Genomic DNA, 24,059 nt, shown 5'->3' with positions numbered 1-24,059 from the left:
ATTGTTTGAAGGCTAAATCAGAGGACTTGATCTCTGGTTTGTTCCACTATATCCCTCTGAAATTAATGGACGTGGAAAAAGTTGGATCTGGTGAAAACTCATCTGCTTAGCCATTGTACGTTGGTGAAGGGTTGGCTCTGCAACTGCAGAGTTGGCGCCATGGCCTCATTCCAGCTGTCACTGCAGAAGTGAGAACTTCTGAATTACCTTCAATAGCACTGGGCCCAATATAAACCTCTGTGACACTTCTGAGATGCCTAAAAGTTCCCATGATGATTTGTTATGGCAGCTGATCCCCCCACCTCTCCTGTCATGTCCCCTCTCCTTAAATCTCCCCATGTTTACAGAGGTGCCAGAGAAAGCTGGGCAAAGCCTGGGGGCTCCTGGGCCACCTGAAGGTCTGTTTGGACCTCTCTCTCTTCTACTTAGAGTCCCCTTCCTGTTTTAAAGAAAATTATACTTCCCTTAAAATTTCCTTAACTTTCCAGTGAAGCTTGGTAGCCAGAAAAAGGACGTGCAAACAAGTGTGTGCAAATACACTTGCAGAGGAAGTGATCACCTTGGAGAAACTGTCCTTTAATCATTATATACGGTAATATTGACATTAGTGGAGGTTGCATTTGGTTTCAGTGTTTTCAAGAGGTTTTACCAGATCTTATTAATGATTTCTTGGGGCTTGTAGCATTCCTCAAAAAAAAAGCCTGGTCAAGGTAATGGAAACTTTGCAAATCTGTTTAGAATGGTCAGTTGCCTTATGATCGAGTCACTTTACCTGAGATGGGGAACAACCATGTTCAAGTCCTCTTTTTGAATAAGACAGCAAGGTCTTGTCCCTGGGCTTCTCATGTCTGAGATGAAGTCTGATTTATCTTTCTTATTCTTTTCATGAAAGTCTCAAGAGAACGTGGTTCTCTTCTGACGCAGAATGGGATAAAATGATACTGTAAAGTCTCTTGGAACAGGGGGAGAATTCTGCTCTGGTCTAGAAGATGCTGAAGCAGTGCTTTCAGTATTAAAGCAAAACATGTTCCATAAAATGACTATATTTTAAAAAAAGAAAGAGAATCCCAGCTTCTATACTGCTCATGAGGAGCATAGTCAAATTTCTTTAAAAAGCAAACCAGTAGTAAATAAGGACTTTTGTTTCCTCCAGTACTAAGTTGGAAGGACCTGCGAAACCAGAGAGAAAATAACTAAGCCCTCAAGTTTACAGAAATTTCTTGAGGGGAATCTCCATACAGAACTGCAGTGATATCAGTTGTGTGTGAGTGCAAGTAGGTGTGAGGAGACAGACCTGCTCACAGAATCGGGACCTCCTGACTTCACGGGCAAGCAGTGAATCTTTTTATTACACAAGCTGGGAAGTGCACATGCACTGAAAATTGGATAATGGTTTCTCCCAGTAATGTCTTTCAATTCTGTTACTTTCAACCATGTTAAGTACAAAAAACTGCAGACAAATGCAATTTTTTTTTTTCAAGTGGAAGACATTTCTTTATAAGAGGCTTTCACTGATGTTAATAATCTACTTCTTAAGTATCATTCTGCTTGTTAGCATTGCTTGGGCTGAGAAGATGGCATGTGCAGTTCTCCAACAGGGAGTTTTACCCACAAGTTCAGTTTCCATAGCTCACATCCACTGTCCTTCCTTCCTGCCCAGAAGTACGTGATAGGATTGTGCTTTTTTGTTTGCTTGCAATGGTGGTCTAAGAGGAAGGTCTGTCCTGAGTGAAGTGGAAAGGGAAGAGAGTACTACTGAATAATGATAAGATATTTACATATTTCAGAACCGATCTGACTCTTACTCCATTTTCTTTTCATAATGCCAATTTTGTAATAACTGCAAGCAAAGGCACAGTTATGCTTCTTCAGTGACATTTATTTGATCCTAGTTAAGTAGGGATTTTAAGAATTTTCCTTGAAACCACTCTCTGCTTCAGAAGAACATGAATTTGGAAAGAGGAATGAAATAATACAGAAATATCCCTTGATCTTACCAAAGCAGAATATAACCCATCTAGGCACTGTTTGCTGGTATTTTGCTTTGTTAAGGTGTGCTTATAATGCGTTCAAAAATACAATCAAGAAATTATTAGAATTGCACAGAGAAGTATTTAGAATTTAGGGAGTGAAGAAGTCAAGACTTAACATTTTATTGCCAAGGGGAGACTGACAGCTTAAAATCATCACTTCTCTCTTACTGTTGTTAGCTGTGTATAGTGCTTTTACAGCTGAACCCTCAAGAAGAAAATCTGTATGATTTGTACATTTGGTAGACCTTTGGTAGAGGCAGTTTGCCTCCCTGTTATATATATTTTACATTGTACATTGATGTGTCTCACAGCAACAGCGAAAGGAAAAAGCAATAAGTGATAAAATATAGATTGTGGAGGGAAAAAGTAAAGACATGCTTGTAAAACTCTGAACATTCATAGAGCATCTCAGGAGAAACAGTAAAACTCAGATCTCTGCCTAGCTAATTTTATAAAAAAGGACTAGATTTCACATGGGTGGTACATCAAGTGGCTGTATGTATGACATAAGTGGATGTGGCAGGGGGGATGCATGATATCTTGTAATGGTGGAGGAGCATATATTAGACTTACATTTTCTGCATATGCTAGTATTTTTTGTCATAGGTATTGAGTTTATCCTGTCTGACCCACACTTTTAAAAAAATGATGTCTCTGAGTTTTCTCCCTTAGATACAGCGACATTTTTTATGAAAATGTACTGATCTGCTACCCAGCATTTTTTAGATTCAGAAAAAGGAAACCTTGAATTAAATATAAAATACATATAAGTGGTCTACCAGTAAACTTTCAGAGCTGCATTTTGTCCTGTAACGTGGTTCAAAGGCTTTTGGCAGCTTTTTGAGGAGCCGTTACTCGGTTCCACCTGGTTAGTTACGTACTTCCTGCTATACACTTCAGTATCTCATCAGTGCACAGGCATCTGTAGCAGGGGCAGTACTGCAGAAAGCCCCACCACGTCCACCTCTGTGGGCACGGAGCATCTCGTGAGGAAACCAGGACGTGGGGGAGAAAGAGAAGAAAAGCTGGTGCATGTTCACTTTGGTTTGGAGTTGAGATGCTGTGCTTGTAAGAAGGACCTGTGCCCCTCATTCTAGCTCATATCTCTGTGGCCTGGGAAAGCCTGGCCACTGGCTTTTGGGAGTGAGCCAGCAGGAAGAAGAACGTTCAGCAAAGAGCTCCTGAAGCAGCGTCCAGCTTCCAAGAATGAGGTACTCACCGCATGTGCGATGCATCTTCTAGTACATCATCTAACAGAAAGAGAAGAAAGCCAGTCACTGGTCCTGTTCCGTCGAAGTCAATCACAGGATAGCCATAGTCTCCGTTACGACCCAGGGCTCAGCCCTGTGTGCGGTGTCAGAGGGTCCTTCCTGGTGCTCAACTCCCTTCTCTGTGTGCTGACAGGAGAGATCCCGTCCGTACCTTGCCTCGGCAGTGCTGTCCTCCTGGCAGCTTTCATCGCCTGTCTTCCACCTCCCTCTGCTCACCTCACCACTACCCCAAAAGCAAAAACTTAATTTTGTTAGTATTACGAGTGGGTAGTTTCTTATTATGTAGATTTTTTTGTCTGAAGGCCTGTTATTCATTCTGGGTGGAGGTGTTTGGCTTCACTCACATTTATCTGTCTGTGTCCACATTTCAAGGATTTCCATGGTATTGACATTTCCATTACAGGAATTTGAAGAATGTTCAATTATATACAGGCCATGAAACATATTTACTTCTTTTTTTTTTTTTTTTTTCTCTTTTTTTCTTATGTCTGCCAACTGTTCCCTGCCAAACTTTAAACTGGGCTGCTATGACTCTAAGATTTTTTTTTTTTTTTTTTTTTTTACATATCTGCTATATTGTAGTATTGCACACTCAAATAAAAGCTCATGCCGTAGCATTAGAAGACAGCACCAGATTTTATCTGGGGGATTATTGCGGGCCTGTTTCTAATTTATATAATGTTTTTGTTAATAGCAGTACCTCTTTAAAATGCCCAATAAAATAGTGTAGCATTAATTTAAATAGGAATTTCAGTCATTTTAGATATCCCCCCATTATAACAGGTCAGGCTTTTAACAGATGTCTCAATAACTTTGCTATTAGCAGGAATATTTCATGAAGTAAAATCAGGCCTCTTTGTCTCTGTCACTCATTGAAATGACCTACATATTTGGCAGATGGAGAGGACTTGCTTGTGCATTAGTACTGATGGGGTAGGGTTTTTCGGTTGTGTATTTTTGGAGAAGAGAGAAAGATTTAACATAAGTTAACATCGTTTATTTTTTATTAATACCATACTTCAGTTGCCCTTTACAGAAAAATCATGTTAGGAACTTCCTGTCTTTTAAGCACAGAAAACATCTAGGATGTTTCTCCTGAGCACCAGACTTCTGTCTTAATGTGAACCTTTCAGTGAAGCAGTGGACAACTTTTTTGCAAGTGTATGGACTAATGGAGCTGGAGCAGGAGGTGCAATAACTCAGCTGCTGCAGAGGTTCTAGATGAAATCTCAGGATTTCATCCCAGGAGACCTGAGCGCTTCCAGGCCTTTCTGGGGTGTTGATTTTTGTGCTTACGTATTTTCATTCCTTTTCCTGGCATGGTGAGAGTTTTTCAGCATTATACTAAGGGTCTCGCTTAAAACAGCTCGCTGACACATTGTTATGCCAGCACGTGTCTCTGTATTCTTTGAAGAGTCAAAAAGGACTTCTCAAGTTGAAGATTTCATTGACTCTCATGATGACAGCAGAGCCTGAATCCTGCTGTGAAGAGGCAAACCATAGAGAGAGATTTAGTTGTAGATGTGATCTGTTTATCTACGGCAAAATCACTCTCTGGCGTCCTGTGCACTAGTGCAGGTAGAAATGATTTCTTATTATTTTTCTTGTAAGTTTGATTGGAATGTAACTAATTACACAAGCAAGTAGAAAAGCTTCACACATAAATGTGCTTCCTGCGCAAGGAATATATCCCACAGTCATTAATCAAGAGATAAAAAACACTGTGGGATCCAGTGAAGTTACTTAAGGGATACATTTGACCTGCTATCCTTGTTTTTTCTCTGTGTATACTGAAGTCAAGGAAAGATACTAAGTTTCTACAATTTCCATTATCAGAGAGAGCTGCAAGTTCTTAACCTTTCTTCAAATCAGACTATTTGAAGTCAAATATATCGGTACTGTCTGATCAAATTTAATGACATCTGTTCAAGAAGTTCACAAAATAGGAAAATTGGTAGTTACAGCCACTACAACGGTACTTTATTGCTGAGGATTCTCCCTATTTACAAGGAAGTTTAACTTTTTCTGCCCCGTGAGAACAGCCTGTGGGTCAGTTGGCAGCCAGGAGTGCTTTCCCAGTCATCTCTCAAACCATAAAGATATTCCAGGACTGAAGAGGCAAATCAGATGTTATGTCATCATAAAGTTGTCATAACATAATACTGTTCCCCTGGCTTGTGCTCTTTAGGACTCTGAGTGGGGGTATAGGTGAAGTGGTTATCTGGTGGTGGTGATGATGATGATAATACAGTTTTCAGCTCTTAACTAAACTAGTTGCTTAGGATAGTATAAATAAATTCATACAAGGGACTTGGTTTCCTTTCTTGGAATTTTAGGTCTTTTTCATACTTCATTGAAGTAGAATTTCAAGTCTTTCTGGAGTGATGGCCTAGTGCCCAGGTGGCCAAGAAGGCCAATGGTATCCTGGCTTGTATCAGCAATAGCGTGGCCAGCAGGGACAGGGAAGGGATCTTACCCCTGGACTCGGCACTGGTGAGGCCGCCCCTCGATGAGTGGGTTCAGTTTTGGGCCCCTCACTCCAAAAAGGCCATTGAATGACTCGAGCGTGTCCAGAGAAGGGCAACGGAGCTGGTGCAGGGTCTGGAGCACAGGTGTGATGGGGAGCGGCTGAGGGAACTGGGGGGTTTAGTCTGGAGAAGAGGAGGCTGAGGGGAGACCTCATGGCCCTCTACAACTCCCTGAAAGGAGGGTGCAGAGAGGGGGGATGAGTCTCTTGAACCAAGGAGCCAGCGCCAGGACAAGAGGGAATGGCCTCAAGCTGCGCCAGGGCAGGGTCAGACTGGCTCTTAGGAAGGATTTCTTTGCAGAAGGGGTTGTTGGGCGTTGGAATGGGCTGCCCAGGGCAGGGGCGGAGTCCCCATCCCTGGAGGTGTTTAAGAGTAGGGTTGACTTAGCGCTGAGGGATCTGGTGTAGTTGAGAACTGTCAATGTTGGGTTGATGGTTGGACTGGATCATCTTCAAGGTCTTTTCCAACCTAGACAATTCTGTGATTCTGTGAATTTCAACTCCAGACTTACTGTTTTAAGGAGCTTCCAGGGGTATAGGAACTGGCATCATTCCACTTGGCCTGCGCCTGTGTGCTATGAGAGGAAAGTGACTGAAGAGAAGGCATGTCCCTTTTCAAAGGAAAACAACAATTCTTGAGGTAAAAACAGTAAATCATTGGGTTAATCATCATCTTGCTGGGTATCAGTGTTGTCTCTTAAATGGGAAAGGAGGTTTTTGATTTATTAGAGGTTTTCCTGTAACAGCGACTGGAAACACAGTCCCATAGAATACCACTGGATGTTTATTATTTACTCATCTAAGTAAAAAAAAATAGCGATACCCTTTTAGCATTATCCTTTAACTCTTTTTCTTCTTGCGCATAGAATGACTGTAAGGAGTGAGAAAGACACTTAGGGAGAAACAACAGGGGAAAGGATGTGGTACATCCTGCACCCATTAACACTATCAATTAGCACCATTTATCTTGAAATTTTTCCAGCTTGGAACACGAAGTATGTATGTCAGGGTTTGGGCCAGACAGAAACATAGAAAATGATGGTATTTGTGGAGACACTAGCCAGTGTGGGGGAGAGAGCAAAGGCGCACAGTAATTCTGAAGAGAGCTGCATTTTTTGTGTGTGAAAATTTGATTATAAGATGATTCTTTCAACATAAACACAATTCTCTAAGGACTTATTAATGCTTCAGTAGCATAGTGGAAAGACTCTAGTGCAGTCCGCTTTAATAGCTTTCTGGCTTGAACCCCAATACATAATGTTCTAGTAATAGTTTATGGGTGACTGCAATAAATTGGTAGCAAGTGTTTTCCATTTTTTGGCTCTTCTTATCAGATCTGCTGGTGGAACATTTTGTTCTGAGAATATTGTAAAGGCAATTGATCTGCTTTGGATGTGTGCTCAAGAGTTTTGTCTTCTAAAATATATGTATATATGAGCTTTTTCGCTGTGTTCTGAGATGTACAGTGTAAAGCTGAGGGCCAGTAAAATGTTATGGGGGATCTGAGCAGTTGGTTAGACCCAGCGGGACTCCACCTACCCTAACTAATGTTCTGTGAGCACTGCCAAAAAGGCCGAGCTTTCCTCCCCCCCACCACTTCCCTTCCCAATACTTTCATTGTTCTAGGCTTTTCATGCAGCAGTGGAAAATTTGTTCCTGTCCGTGCAGGAATAAAGATCTTTCACACAGGTTCATTTTAGACCCAAATGGCTTGAAATAGAAAGAAACGTGGAATATTTTGTGCTTAGTGGTGAGGGAAAGAGCTACTTTTGATTAGAGATGGGCCTGATACGGTCACCTTTGGTTTCTGTTGGATTTGGAGCTGAACTTAACTGTAATTACAGAGTGAAATTCCATGGCCTCTATTATGCAAGAGCTGTCCCTCTTGGTCTTCAAATCAATTAATTCACAGCTCCAGATCGTCTCTATAGCCAGCCTAATTGAAACAGCCTGCTTTCAACTCCACTCCCACAACTAGAAGAGTTTGGTAGCTGCACCCAGATCGGAAGTGTCTAGCTGCTTTCTGTGTGTAAGAGGCCAAACGAAAATCATCAGCCTGATTGCCTCTGGATTTTAATCCTCTGGATATGATAAAAAAAGTCAAAGCTACCGAGTATCAGAGAGTAAGCAAACATTACCAGTTATCCAGTGGATTGTGCCACTGAACATCCTGTGCTTGTTCCTGGCTCCATTTTGTTTCTTTAAACAGCTAGCATGCTGGCTCTTTGCACAATCATCCAACGTAGCTTGTAGATTAGATTCAAAATAAAAAAGGGTACGTTTCTCCAAGATAACATTAAACACATGTAAAATTAAAGGACAGTTGAGTACTTCCTTCATTCCTTTAATCTTCTGCATGTACTGGAACATTTGTTTTATATAAAGGTTATATTACAAAAATACTGGACTTTGGGCAAAAATCAAATCTTAAAGAATGTAAACTAAAGTCTGGAGATCTCTAAAGCACAGAGTGAATAGATACTCGAGAAATATTTGAAGTAACAGAATGTGGACTTTGCCCAGTTAATGTTAAAAGTATCCCAGATGACAGCAGGGGAGTCAGTTTGGTTGTCATACAAAGCTGCAGAGAGAGCTGGAGATGAACACAAAGTACTGAAAATCTGGCCCTGAGACAATAAATGGAAGTGCTAAGTGGATGAGAGTGAGAATTGACAAAGGAAGTTAGAAACGGAGAAGTGCAAAATAAGGGCATGTCATACCAGAACCACTTCTAATGGTGTTTACACTGTCATAAGCCTAATAAATGTGGATATTTCTTCTCTGATGCATACTAGCAATTTTCTAAAAGTATGTTACGGACTCATAGAAGGAGAAGAACATCTGAATAAAAGGACACGCAAGTTGGACTCTGACCACAGAGACTCAGGGCTACTTTTAGGCAGCTCCCACTCTGCGGCTCTGCTCCGCTTTCACTGCCTCTTGCCAACAGGCATCATTTTTTCTTGTTGTTTACTTATTTAACCAAGTTATTAAGATAATACTATCAACTGTTTGCGAGCGCTGCCTTAAACAGTTTGATTTTCTTATTTTCCAAGGGAAAAAAAAACCAACCTGTGTTGAGATATAGCTCTGGGAATCTGTTGCATATTGCATTCATGTAGGAGCTGCAGTTTTCCATCTTTCATCCTGTGTAGGGGAGGACAGTTTTCAAGCACTGCTGCTAACAATGCACTAGACTGGCTGTTTGTCTCCACAAACAGAAACCTGTCCCATTTCCTGCTAAGGGTTCTGGGCAGGGTTGTCCAATAGGTAATTTCCTGTAGTAAACATTACAATAATTAAAGTTATCGTTCCAGAGCACTGAACTTTCAGCGTCTTTTATTACTGCATCGCAGAAATCATACAAGAAGCAACCGCTGTCAGATGTGGCTATTGTTATTAATTTCAATTGTGCTAAAGCAAATACACGGTGTGAGAAATGCAGAAACTAGATGGTCCTCTATTTGTAACCATTTACATTAATAGCATGCACTTAAAATACATATGCAAGAAGAAGCATGCAACTCAAGACGAAAGAGGGTGATCCAAGAAGAATAGTTAAAACCCCATTTCCAAAAAACCCCACTGGTTTCCTGTGCTTCTCTTATTTATGAAGAGGTTTATTAAGGAGCAGGTTTGTAAGTATGTGTTTAAGAAACTACTTGCATTACAGACAATCGGTGAGGTCTAGTGTAATAATATTAAAATGAGCCTAATATTTAAATTAACAAAAGTCAGAAACATGGTGATGTTGAGAATGGACAATGAGAAACCCTGCAAGAAGACTCAGTGAGATTTGGTTCAAATTATCTGACCTGGCTTATAGAGGGCAAGACTTTCCTTGATTTTTTTTTTTTTTTTTTTTTTTTTTTTTGGATAGGTCGGAAGCAGAGAAATTGAGGGAGAATGTTCTATTTAGAATTAGTGAAAGCGGGAGGAGAAATTCTTGAGGTGTGTTCCTTTTACGTTTACTCTATTTCTTCACTTGTATAAAGTGGTCTACTTACAGTGCCGTGATGTGTTTGGAATAAACAGTAGAGTGCTATATTTCACTGTAAGGTCTGTCTATAGAAAGTGCTGGCTCTCAGATCAGCTGTTTACATTTTTTTGAAAAAGCTCCCATCTGTTACATCAAACTTGTTAATATAGGTCTACAGGATACAATAACATTAATGCTTTAAGTATCCAAATGAAATGTCAGAGTCTGGTTGCAGATACCAAATTCAAATGTGGCAGTGTCCTGAATCCACCTCTTTTACTAACAGGCCATTTAATACTCCGTGTAAGTATCTATAGATGTCTAAGTCTTTGAAGGTCTGTGAGGGGCCAGATGTACAAATGCAGTTACAACATCAAATCCTCACAAAAGCTTTTCCACCACGCTAGCATGACCACATAAAATTTGGCCTCGTTTTTTTTTGGCTCCGCAGCTACAGCACCGTCAAGACCTATTTAGAGTGAAAATAGGCTTGGTAAGGGAAGTCTCTGAGCTTCATGCTGTTCCCAGTGAAGTTAAAGGCAAAGTGATCACATAAATAGGGATATGCCTTACTTCCATCTATACTTTGCCCCTTGTTTGAAAAAAAAACAACATAGACTTTGTTGTTTTGTTTCTTTTTTTGTTACGGTTCGCTTTGTTTCAATTTAAAACATAACTGAGTCCTTGATATTTTATTTCTCGTATGAGCTACTATAATTTATATTATAGTGTCCGTCTGACTAGAATGAAGATGTATGCCCCTGTTTTGATCCTTGTAATGATGGAGGGTGAAATGTAAGTTTGTTATATTACCTTTCTTGTTTCTACTCTTTTGTATCCCTGGTTTTTTAATTTACATTGCATTGTGAATGAAAACCCTTATCTTCTGTTATGTTTTTTTCCTGCCACTCAAATTTTGCATCAACACAAAAGGTTTGTTCTTCAGTTCGTGTTCAGTATTTGGTCACGTTCATTATGAGGTGTATCTAGAATACACAGATCACATATTATACATAAAATATCATTTCTCACTGCGTTTTCCTTGATATCTTATTATTAAGGGCTATTTTTTAGTGGATAGAAACCCAGTCTATGCATAAAACTGCATTCAAATGAGCTTTGCACATCTAATCATATCTATTTTTATTCCCAAATGCTCGGTGATCAACAGTAATTTCAAGTACAATGGTTATAAATCATATTACTCCTAAACACAATGAAACTGGCTAAATAGGACCATGCAGAGGGTTAATAGTCCAATAATAATTAAAATAATCCTCTTCAATTCAGTAATAACTTTGGCCACCTGCCTTCATCCAACCCCCAACACCACCCTCAGTACTCCTTAAAAAAATATTCACATTACAGACAATCTTGTGTAACAGCTTAACATAACATATCTGGAACATTACTCAGATTTTTGGGCAATGGCAGTCTGAACATGTTCATAAGTTAAGCTTTTTTCTCGACAGCATCCTGCTGTTAACTCTTGACTTTTTTTAATTGGTGGGGCTCTACGTAACTGGAAAGCACTGCCTGTGGTATCACAGGGAGGGTTCTGTCAGTGTATGCCTTGGAGGGACTCTGCTGAACAGAAATACCTAATGTTTTGAGGGGCTTACAGAGATAAAGTCAGGATTGTAAGGACTGAAATTTTACACTCACTTTCAGGTTTGAATGGCCGTGATACCTATTTGATAGATTATTTTAGTCATGATAGTGGATTACACAAATATGGATGCACAGGTGGATGTTCAAGAGAGACGTTAAAAATGCAGGATTTTTTTCTTTAAAAAAATGAGAAGATGTAATGTCTCTGGATCATAAACAGTAACGTAATCATGTAAGCACAAGACTGGAAGTTAGGAAGCCTTTTATTTTCTTCTGTTCTTTATCTCACCCCGACTTGTTTTTCTGGCAGTTTTTTCTCGCTTATAAAGTAGGAATTGTGCCAGTGAGATTTGTGATGGAAAGTGTTTGGGGCACCGGTTGTTATTGTTGAAGTATGGTACAGTATTCAATTTATTGTCCCTTTTTTTTTTTTAGGTGACCAGACCTAGAAACAAAATAACTCTCTACTATAAATGGCATTTAACATATAAGTCCCATTTTTTGGTAATAGATTTCATCTTCTCCACTGGTAAAATAATTGGCCTCTCTAAAGAATCAGTAAGTAAACAGCCAAGCAATTTTTGCTAGTACATATCTAATTCCCATTTTAAAAATTACCTAATAAAGATTGCCTTTTAAATAGAGCTATTTGGGTATATCAGGGGCATGTTGTACTAAACAAAAAGAGGAAAAAGAATTCCTCTGTCATTTGAAAGAGACCATTTAGCCTCTGAACATATTTGCTCCACACTAAATAATAGATGTTATTCTCAGACAAATAGAACATGGTCTATATCCTTCTATTGGAAACGGTTTTGTTTTGTCTGAATACTTCACCCACTCTATCCACCAGCCCCCAAAACAACAAATAGATTTGGCTAGTATAGGTTGTAAGTAAATTTTAGGAGTGTCATATAAATTATTAATTTAATAAAGTTAATATTTAAGTAACTTTTTAATCATTAACAAAAGTGGAAAGTTCAGAGTTAAGATATGCTTCTTCCTCCCCAGAAAAATAAACATTAACAAATCAGACTAATTCCTATGCATGATGTTAGTTGCTCTGGTTTGGAAAGTTAATTTAATGGTAGTAGATGAATATGAAGATATTACTCTGGCAAAGTATTAAGATTACTTTCATGCTCTTAAAAAAATTGTCCAGAGTGTTACTGGCATTTTAGTACCTGCAGTAGGAATTACTAGTGTTAGCATTATTAGCATATGGATATACTCATCACTGAGTTAACTGAGAGCTTTTCCGTTTGTTTCCTCATCTTGTTACCTGGAGAAAGAGTCGAGGCCACTGTGTTTTTTTGATAGGTCATGTTTGTTGAGCATAGCTCTTTTTGGAACGGGCAGGTCAAATAAATAAATTGTGCGTGTATGGAAGAAGATGGTAAGATCTGCAATGCAAATTTATTCCTACAAAAGGCCATTCCACTGCTATTGCCCTGGAAGATCCTTCTGCTCTTTGATAAATGAGCTGATCTGCTGCTCGCTGCTGCTGCTCTGCTGTGCTTCCTGGTGGCAGGATCTGCCGTCGGAGTCCTGCTCCTTAGCGTCCCTCTCCCTTCTTTCCCCCTCCGTCGTGAAACAGCGAGAGCTGGTCTTTAGCTACTGCATTAAGTATTGATCCTGCTCTGCTGATAACAGATAACCATTTGTAATAGTGATACAAATACTGGTTGGGGATGTTAGCGCATTACTTTCATTTTAAACAGAGCGACTTGCTAAAACAGAGAAGTATGAGCGTGGTAGCGGTGTTTCTAGCTGTTGGCTCAGTGCTAACTGCTGGGCCTGCGATAAGCATGTACGATTCAGGCTCATTCGCTACACAGCAGTGCTCTGTTTTAAAGCAAGACTAGTGCTTTTACGTGTACCTGACGGGTGCTTTTTGCCAGGAACTGAAGAAAGAGGAGAAGCTTGAATTTGCACAATCTGATTCTTGAGGTACTGCAGCTTTCTCATTCCCTTTAGGACTTGGAAAGTGATTGAGTGAAGTGGCTGGTGTATTTTTTCATGTGACTCCATTGGCATCCTGTGATTTCTTTAGAGAACTCCTTCCCAGGTTTTATTTGGCAAAACCACTAAAGAACATTACTTAACTTTCTATACATAGAATAGAAGCTGTTAGTCTAAGTCATTCTATTGTGGGAGAGACAAGACAATGTATCTTTCGTTCCGGTTGTCTGTTTTAATGTTGGAAGAGGCATCACTTCAATTTTGTGTTAACCGAGTTTTCATTTTGGAAGAGCTATTTGAAATACCACTTCACAGTTACTTCAGAGCTTCAAGATCCTATCATGTGCCAGATTTTTCTGATGTGTGCAAATCTGCATAGAGAAGTCAAGCATTTTTGGATCCCCCAATCTGATCTCTGGGTTGACAGAGAAAACCATGTAAGCAGTTCTGCTTTTCAAAAGTTATTTCAGCCACAGACAGATTCATTTTCACAGGGATTCAGAGGTATTTCCTTTTCTGAATAGTAGGACTTGTGATCAAAGTCTGATAGCAGACTTTTATCACCTTTCTTAGAAAAAAATCTCATTTTGATGTGAGTTTTATTTATAACCATTATTTATATTGTGACAGCACCTTAAGTATTCCTGATGGGCTTCCACTCTGGGCTAAGAGCAGCACAAATCTCAGCTAGACCTAGCAATTTATGGCCATTTGTTTGGCCTGCCAGTAGCTCAGATGGTGAACTGTTAAGACTACCCGGACGCTAAGAAGCAATGAGTTCTGTTTGTCTCATTTGTCAGCACACTAATAGGTCTAACAGCATGCACCTAACTTTCTGCGTGCATGTGCTGACTAGTCGGGACATGCAGACCTTGGCCAATGACTGGTTTCCCCCTTAGAAAAGATATCAAGGGAACACTGAAGAGAGATCTACTTTGTGATAGGATAGGGGTATGTAGCTCACTCATCTAAGCATGAGGTGTTTAGTCTAGACATCTAGGCTAGATGGAAGGAATAGGCAGAAGAAGGGAGAGCCTTCTCTGGTGATCGACTTAGCCATGTATCTGAGAAGAGAAGGAATCGCCCTCTCGAGATGCTCACCTCGTTGCAGTGGTGAAAGGAGCAGCCTAGGCAACAGTGCCTTTTAGATGGCCAAAGTTAGGTGGGATGACTTTACCCTTAATGCCTCTGTGTTTTGATTTTACTACTTGTAAAGTGAGGATAATCTGGTTCTATTTGGTTGTGCTTTACAGTGCTTTGAGATTCTTGATGCTAGAGTTACGCAAATGCAAAGTAGCATGATGTCTGGACTCATTAAGTTAATGGGGCAGATGTAATACTGGGACTTTTGGAGTGGGCTTTATATTAATTAATAGAGAGGAAGGAAGGCTTTGTTCTTAAAGCAGTGGAGTGTAACCTGAGATTAAAGTTCAGCACTGTACTCTATCGCAGATTTCCTGAGTAACTCCAATCTGTGTGTCCCAACTCATCTGAAAAAGTTGCTGTTCTTTCACTCTTTGGCTGGCATGTCTGAAAAGTTTTTTCTAGTGACAGCTGTCTCCCGGTCTGTCACTGCAGTGCCTAATACATGGATCTCACTGTAACCTCTAAACTCTACTGCAATATAAATAACTTATTACCTGGAAACAGTTTTGTATTATATCAGAAACTTTGTTTAGTCTCATTTAACAGAAGAGGGCAATAGATAATCTATTGACCTTTATTAAAGGCAAGAAAAGTGGAGGCAATTTTGTGCAAGTTTGAGGAAAATATAGGTAAAAAGTTATATATGAGGGTCATATTAAAATGATAAGTGGATCCCTTTTTGAGGGGTATCACATCAAGAAACAGATTTTACTATGTATTTTTGTACGTAAATGTTCTTAATTTAAAAACTCTGTGTAATAAGCAATTAGTTAAATTCATCCTTGAATCTCATTGATTTTGGTAAGATTACAGCAAAGGTTAGTTTGATCCACAGCTATCCCTTCACTTTTGCTGGTGAATTTTCAGCTAAAAATGTAGAGTCCCTTTTGGATTGTTTCCTTCAGATCTTAATCTGTACAAACTTTATATTTGTTCTATAAATTATGAGGCATTCTTATAATGGAGCTATCTCCTAGTTTGCAGTATAGCTCCCAACATGGTTTTAATCCAGATACCATATACTGATGCATCTCAGCTATGGTTTTTCCTAAATCAACTGTCCTCATGTCCTTAAAGCAGGATGAATGTTAGAACTAAAAATGTCCTACTGATCTGAATATCTCAGTCTTCATATTGATTAATATAATAGTTATTTTTGTAATGATATTAATTTTTAATTAGACCCATTCTTGTTACTTGGTTTCTATGTACTAATTTTAACATATTATTATAAAAAATAAATACTGTATCTGTAATGAATGATGGAAATGATAGGAAAAAATAAGGGGAAAAGTGATGTCAGGATTGGAGAAGTGGTGTGGGTGTCATATTTAGTGCTGTTTCAAGTGTACACTTGTCTTCTAGTTACCCTTATGTTTAGAAGTACCTATTGCAGCATGAAGGAACTGTTTTGTGTCCAGGAGTCATTGCAAAGTGGCAAATATTGAATTTTTAATGTTCCCCACTGAATATAACTGCAAAAGATACATTTTCTAAGAGGTTTTGTAGGTTGTTTTGTTTTGTGGGTCTTTTCCTAGAGGAAATGTGAACTGACTTTCCCTATTGTGAGGCATTTTAGGGTATGCCATGGAAGTGTTGTACATGTATTGGAATAATTTTGAAAAATTCAGTAAAGTAGAAGAATAAAAAGAATGTGAAATAGGCTCAATTTTGTTTTGTTTTTGTTTTTCAAAACAAAAATGTTTTTGAATGTCACTTGACAAGCATCAACTAAAGATACTGAGAAAAGCTTTGGAGCTGATATTTTGTCAGGGATTGTAATAAACAGTAAGGGTCCTTTGTAATAATACTGAAAATACTTCACCAGCAGAAAAAAATGCTTTTGCTGTGATCATATATTTTTGTTTGGTATTTACTAAAGTCTTGGCATCTGTCTTAGCTACCTCATTATAAAAGGATTTATAGATATATTGACAAATTACACAGCAGAAGAAATACAAAAAGGTAAAACATACTGATTATAAACAAGATTTCTTGCCTTTTGATGAACTTTTTCTTCTTCTCTGGGTTATTACGAGCTTCAAAGGCAGCTGGAGACAACTTGTCCTGGAAGGTTATCATCCTTCCTTCACACTGATAAATTCACCTGTCAGAAGATCTCAGAAAAACATATTTCTGATAAATGTGAATGATTCACTTGTTACAGATCAAGAGCTAGAGTTAGGGTTAAGGTATAAACCTTTTTCACCCCCATGGGAAAAGTTACTGTACATACTTGTTTTAAGGGTATGTGGTAAAAAGAGCCACCTCTATCTAGAGTGGCTGAAATAATTTGAAACTTAAGAAGGGTCTGGCTGAAGCAAATAGGCTAAATCCCTTCTTCTGCCCCTTCCAAGGTAGTAAGAACTGCACCAGGACTGCTTATGGGTCTTTTCAACGTAGGCCTAATTCAGGTGAGGCTGAAGGATTTTCCCTTCTCTGGCCCTTACAAATGCCTGCCAGTGTAGCTTTGAGTCACTTTGTAAATAGCAGGAGCACAAAAACGAGTATACTTTTCCTCGTAACTGAGGGCTAAAGTCAAAAATCTCCATTCCAGTGGTAATTTCTGAACATCTGTACAACCAAAATGGCTATAGCTGGATAACTGAGATCACTGCTCGGAGCTGCTCTCCAGCTCTTCCAGGAAAACTTGGACCTGATTTGGCTGAGCAATTCTCCTTTGGTACCACCTGCTGAGCAGTGTGTAACACTGGGCATCCTTCCCTGGGATTGTGTTAAGTACACACTGGAAGGGCTGCATAATTCATGAGGACACAGCTAATTTACCTGCCTCCTGAAAAATGTCCTGAAACTCAAAGAAAGATCCCACTTTGTCTTTGGGGTCTGGTAAAATACAAAGTTTTGAGGATGATTTGCTGTAGGCTTTGTTGCAGTTGGCTCCACTGTGAGACTTTAGCAGTTATCAAAGTCGCCTCTTCCTTCAGCTGGATGTCTGCTGAGGCTTCCAGAGGAAGATTTGAAATCAAAAGTTAAAGGAGGGATGAGCATTGTGCATCTATCCCTAATTCTGCATCTTTGGTCTACCAAAGTATTTACAAGCTAGCCTTTAACTGTATCATCAGATACATTTTTTTGTTTTTTAGTGTTTTCTCTACATCTTCTGTTTATCCTTATTTTCTGTAGCATTAGGTATCCTTAGAAATACATGTATTACTTATACACTGTTCTCTGTGTCAAACAGAATTTGTAAGTCATTTATATGAGCAGTACACAGTAAACCATTTTCACACAGCGTACTAAATATTAAATATACAGCGTAACGTGCTAATAAAATGTTGCTAACATAAGTAGGCCACCTAAATTAGAGGCTAAGCCAGCTCAGTGATTAACTGTCTCATCTCCTGAATTGCACCTTTGGAAGGCTTCGGTAGGCAAAAAAAGTGTAGCACATAAATGTTGACAAAATTGTTAAGATCTAAAACCATGAAAAAACCCCAAATTATGTCAGACCATTATAGCAATTAAGAGTAGATTAATAAATATGTTATCAGAAGTCACATTTCTACATGTTTGCAGCAATGATGAGGGAATAGTAGTATGTGAATACCTTGTTAAATATTATTGTAATGCTCTTGTGAAGACTTCTGCTTGCATGTGAAACTTTAGAATGGATTTTTAGTGGCATGTGTGCAGCTTCAGCATATATGCATATGTCTTTATTAATCCAGGGCTTCAAAAGCAATATTATAGAATCATTTCCGAAGAAAAGCTAGTTAAGAAAAATTGTCAGAGATTCACAACCACATTTCTTCAAGGATGATGATTATGTAACTTGTTTTCTGGATGGTAATGACTGTATGATGGCCTGACATTACTGAGGAGATGGCATTGTTTTACACTGCTGAATGCTGGAGACTTCAAAGGGTATGTGCTAACTTCAGCAGGTATGGAACCGTTGCTCTTTTATCCAGCAAGGAACTTGGAATTTCCCTCGTTTTCAGCATATCACTGGGGAAGGCTGTGTCCCATCAGCACTGGGCTAAGCAGAACGATCTGTCAGAAGGAGGGAGAACATAAAGATGGACTCAGCTGGAGGCCAGGCCTAGAACAGCATCTCGTTGGATCATCAGGGTCCGGTGGCGTTGACCTTTTTGTTATTTGCAGCACAGACAAAGTTTACTTCAGCAGGGCAGCTTTATTCAATAAAGAAAATGGGATTGTACCTGGGACTGTTTTATCCTTCATTGCAGAATTTCTGTCTGGAGCTGTCACCAGGTTCTTCCTCTGAATATAGCATCTTCCTAGCAGATGTACAGAAACAGGAGAGGGTGCATATGCCTCACAGGAATCGTTTTCTCTCAGTTGCAAGTCAGAAACAGCCAGCTCATTCACTAGCAAACATGTGAATACAGGATCTTTATACTAAAACTTTTATTTCTCTATTTAAAATTCCACCAGGGTTCAGTGAAAGGAAGGTATTTTGGGGTTAATAAGAAATGTGTATTCTTCAAAACAACCCTACCTCCAAAAAAAAAAAAAAGTCCACAGCCTTATAAAATACCTGTTTTGTGTCCTAAAATAAAGCATCTATTTCATGCTCTAAAAGTCTGAGGTTTGTAGCTGAAAAAGATTAAGTAAATAATTCAGAATTTTTTGTGTTTACCTGTTAATAATTAAGCAGGTTAGTCTATGTACTTTTTATAGACATTGAGGTTTATTTATTTATTTTTATTTACTTGGCTCATGTTCTGATTTTTAAATTTGAAGAAGTTTCTGCCAAGGAAGAGATCATGAGAGAAAAGGCATCAAGGAGTTAAGTGTTGCACGGGAAGCAAAATCTGTAGGGATGCATAGTCTCTGGAGAGAATGAAGAATTGTCATCTCTGGATTCCCTTCTGTGTTCCCCCAGACTAATCTCTAGTGCTTTGAGAGAATTCAGTTTTAAAGGTGATGATGATTTTTTTGGCCAAAAGCAGCACCTTTGATTCCTCCTTTGTGATGGAGTGACCAGGAGTAGAGGAGTCTGTCTTTATTATAAGGTATCATTTGGTTCATCTCAGTCACAGGCAAGTTTCAGACTTGTTCTGTTTCAGAAACAGAACAGAAATTTGAAGGAAAAAATCAGGTAACAGACACATCGTATATCTGTTTTCCTGTTGTGTGAGTTGAGTTACAGTCTGGTGAGAGGTTGTAAGCTGATGGCTGTAAAGTCTGAAATCTTTGTCGTTTGAGGAGGTGCATAGAGGCCAACTGCAGCGCGAGTTGCTCTCCAGACACATTTAGATCCATCCATTGTGAGATTGCATCCTGTGGATCTCACTTAGTCCAAGTGGATCAGTCAGGGCATCTTTGCTTTCAGTGATAATGAACGGGCCAATAGATTCCCAGGTTCCCCTTGAATCTCAGTATGTGTCACTTGAGAAAAGAACATGATAAGCAGCAAAATAATTCTGTGTTTTCCATCCAGTAATTTTCGGCTCCTGTTTACATGGTCTAGACTTGAGCATAGATTGAAACAGAGAATGAAAAGAGATTTGGATTTGGGTTTGTTTTTTTTCCCCTTCCCTGCCAGGCAGTGATCCACCCCACAGCTAATCGCATTCCTTCCCTGCCTTAAGCAAAGTCATTGCCTAATTTTTTTGAACATTTGAACTGTTCTTTTGGTCTTGGCAGAGTAAGATATCATTTGATATTTTCACTCACCTTTTCCAAAGGGGAGAGAAAGCACAGGGTAGTGAGAAAAGTCAGTTGAAATGATTGGCATTAAAAGACAAAAGCTGCTGAAATGTGAGAGTGATCTTTGGACTGTATATTAAAAATCAAAGATTTAAAAAGACTGTTTATGTGAGAATTAATAGCCTGATTTTGTTGACAGTTGAAGTCTTCATCTGTTACCATGGCATGTTTTAATTCACTGTCTGCGTTGGTATTTCCTTCTGAAGAAATACACAGGCTAGTTGCTAGTACTTCTAATATTAAAAATGTCATTTGCTTCTCATGTTCCAGGAGATGATTTCTCTTTAAGTAAAGTTACCGTACATAAAGTTAAGAGGAGGTTAACCTGGTAGATAGTGTTACAGATGTTGGGCTTCCTCCATCGTGCAACTGTTGACTTCAAAGGTCATTTTGTCCTGGGCCTAGACAGTTAATCCAAGTCTTCCATGGAGATAAAGATGGGCAGGTAGTACTTTTCAAATACAATTTAGGAGTGCACAGGGATTTTAAATTGTTTCCCAAAAGACTTTTTCATGTGTTAAGAATGGTACTGTAACACTGTTGTTTCTTTAAATTTTTTCCATACATGTACGAAGCTTCCTTTCCCGTAAAAAAGCCAATTCATATCCAGTTCATTATCTTATACTTGCAGGCCAGGTCAGTGAGCTGCTTTGGGCAGTTGTCTTCAGAAATTCTCCAGAATCTGTCTTCATTTGATTTGTTCCTTTTTTTTTTTTTTTTCCCCCAGACAAGCTTGACTCTTGAAACAAGTTAAAGAGCTCTCAACTCTAATTTCACTAGACCAAAGTCCATATCACAAAAAACATTACCACAGTCAATAGTAATTGGTCTGTGGTTGTAAGTCCAATGAAAGAGGATGAACCAGCCGCAGAACCTGACCAGTCAGCATGGTCCCTCAGTTCAAGGCTGAGGGGTAGTGGTGAGCCTGTGTGAATCAATCTGTTCTGCTGCTAGAAGTACTGTGCTGGAAATGAGAGGATTTCAAGTTCTAAGCCTGCCAGATTAGACTTTTCCATAAGCATTAAATTCACACACAAGTCTTTTTTTTTTTTTTTCAAGAAGAGAATTGCTGTGATGCATTGTCCATTTTGCTAAGGACATACTTTACCCACTGTTTGTGCCAGGTTGACTGAATCTCAAAAGAGACCAAGAGATTTACTGGTAGTCTCACAGTGAATCATTGTCTGAAATCCTTTTGGCTCCTATATTCTTAGCATTAATCAACAGTGATTCCTTTCATCCACTTGCTACCCGAGTTTAGTTTGTCTGTATGATGACTGTGTTTGGAAGGAATTGAACTGGAGTGATGCTAATATAATTAATAATCTTACTCTTTGAATTTTGTTCTTTAAATGTAGAGTCTTATAAAGAGAGGATCCTCACAGTTATCATCCTGTAATATCTTCTCCCCCCACTGTGAAAGCTCCATAACCTTGAGAGAAAACATAAATAAAATTGACACGTTCTTTACATATTCTTGAATGGAATGTATTTATTTCGGTTTCACTTAATCTAACGATAGTTCACTGAATAGTGCTTTTTCATTAGTAGCAAATGTCAAAAGGCCGTGTAGCTTATAAGGCATTAACATAAGGAAACGAACAAGTATGTATAGTTCTTTCTTGTTTGCTTTTGAACAGCAGTACAGTATGCTGTTGTTACTGTACAAGCAACTGGCATAGCAGAAGAGGCGTTTTTAATTTACGACTGTTTAAGTTATCCATTTCTATATTTCTTATTTTTGTGGTAGATCCCGTTCTGGTTAGATATTTTAAAAAGCAGAGTTAATAAGTGTACCTAATTTACTTCACCATTGAAAGCACATTTTTCTAGGAAATTACCGTGATCTACCTCAAGCCTCTCTGAGGGTTTTTGATATATTTTGTGACTTTGAGGTCAATAAGCCTGTCGTGAGCCTATGCTGTAAAGTACTGACCTTTGCTTAGTATATGGGGTTTACTTTCAAGTGGACCAAAAGTGGTTTCCTGAGTTGCGTACATAGTTTTTCACTTCATTGATGTCACATGGATGCATCAGATTTAGAGGGTATTACTCAATACGATATAATTTGAATCACCAATAAGCTGTTGATCTAAGTGAAACCATTAAATATAAACATGGGAGTTGGAATTGAAAACAAAAGGAATGGCCTGTAATTTTGGATATGGTAGCTCTAGTAGCTGTCTTGGCCCGACAAATGACCATCTCAAGTATAAGGCTTGATTAATTTCAATCATATATGAAAATAGTTTTTAAAACTATGTGGTAGAAATGTTATCACTATTTAAATTCAGACATTGAAATGTTTAGAAAGGATTGATTAATGATTATGAAAATAAAGAAGAGTAACTGTAACAGTTACACGGACTCATGTATAGCACTTTCTGGCAAGAATCACAACCGACAGAAGGGTAGCTGTGAGCATCACGGGTAGTTGTCCAAAATTTCAAATGCCAGTAGGTCAGAGAAGAGAAACGGAGACTTTTGACAGAGATTTAATTCTTTTCAGAGCTTGAGGAGATAATGTCTAAGCACTGCCGCAGGTCTGACTGATCAGTGGGTTTAAAATAGAAAATATTCTCTTTCACCTTGTGATGAGTTTTTCCCATGCTTTTTCCTCGCTTTTCATCTCTCCCAGGTTCCCCAGTGCCACCCTCTCTTACTGGGCTCACTCAGCAGAGCCATCTCTCTCTGCAGCACATAGTGTGCCAGCAAGTACAGAGTGGTTCAGTTGTTAGATGAGTTAGACATTAGGCAAACAGCACAGTTTCCTACCTAATAGTATCGCTTAAATCAAACATATCCTCGTGCAATACATCTAACAGCATTTAAAGGTCAAAATCCTATCCTCATTACTCAATATTTTAGACCTTCTGTTTTACCTTATTCTTTGTCTGCACAGAACTGACAGACTGTTCCAGACCATGGTTGTGTAATGTTGGAAAGTGCTAACAGCTGCTGTCCAGCGTGTCTATTCAGGCAACCGCAGACCTTGTGAAAGCTGGAGCGCATGCTACACAGCCTTAGTTCAAGCAAAATAAACCTTCTTCCCTGAAAACAGGGGAAGCCACCATCGAACAGACTACGCTGCATACGCTCAGGACTGACCCACGTAGGCTGTGGGGTTGCCATAGGGAAATTTCCACAAATGCTGAACCTGGGGCATCATTTGATTGTGATGATCAGAGGTAGAAAGCACCCAGAAAATGAGAGGAAGGCTGCAGATCTGAAAAGAAATTGTGAGCGTGTCTCTGAGGAAGCAACATAGGCCTCCCTGTAGCAGCCAGGAACTGGCTTTAGACTAGATATTAGGAAGCATTTTTTTACAGAATGGGTAGTTAGGCATTGGAATGGGCTGCCCAGGGAGGTGGTGGAGTCCCCATCCCTGGAGGTGTTCAAGAGGCGGGTTGACATAGCACTGAAGGATCTGGTGTAGTTGGGAACTGTCAGTGTTAGGTTAATGGTTGGACTAGATGATCTTCAAGGTCTTTTCCAACCTAGACGATTCTGTGTCTGTGTCTGTGGTGGGAAGTTAGGCTTGGAAATGCTGAGCCTGAAAGCCTGCTGGTGTTACATCTAGTTTATTTGAGAAGGCAACACTTTGTGTCCTTTCTTTCTAAACAAGTAAGAGTTCTCCAAAGAGCAGTTCTTTTCTGTTAAGTAATCTGTTCTTACCTGTAATCTCAGCGATTAAAATGTCTTTGTGGCTAGCTTTGAAAGCCCCTCACCAGTGAAGGATTAAAGAATACCAGTAAGCTTAGTTAGCCCAGTCCTGCCATACTCGAGCTGGTATTAGCTTTGGGCACAGGTTCTTGGGTGGAAAGTCAGCACTT

The 24,059-nt window shown here is 39.2% G+C and overlaps 1 protein-coding gene across 11 annotated transcripts in view; it reads left to right on the top strand.

Moving 5' to 3' along the window:
* ZBTB20 (zinc finger and BTB domain containing 20) overlaps positions 1–24,059 on the top strand; it is a 492,314-nt gene that overhangs the window by 66,092 nt on the left and 402,163 nt on the right. The gene's annotated exons all lie outside the window — the stretch shown is intronic.

The sequence above is a fragment of the Strix uralensis genome, chromosome 2 (assembly GCF_047716275.1).
Source record: "Strix uralensis isolate ZFMK-TIS-50842 chromosome 2, bStrUra1, whole genome shotgun sequence".
Classification (NCBI taxonomy): domain Eukaryota; kingdom Metazoa; phylum Chordata; class Aves; order Strigiformes; family Strigidae; genus Strix; species Strix uralensis.
Note: the sequence above shows the minus strand (reverse complement) of the source record. Positions and strands in the feature narration are given on the sequence as shown.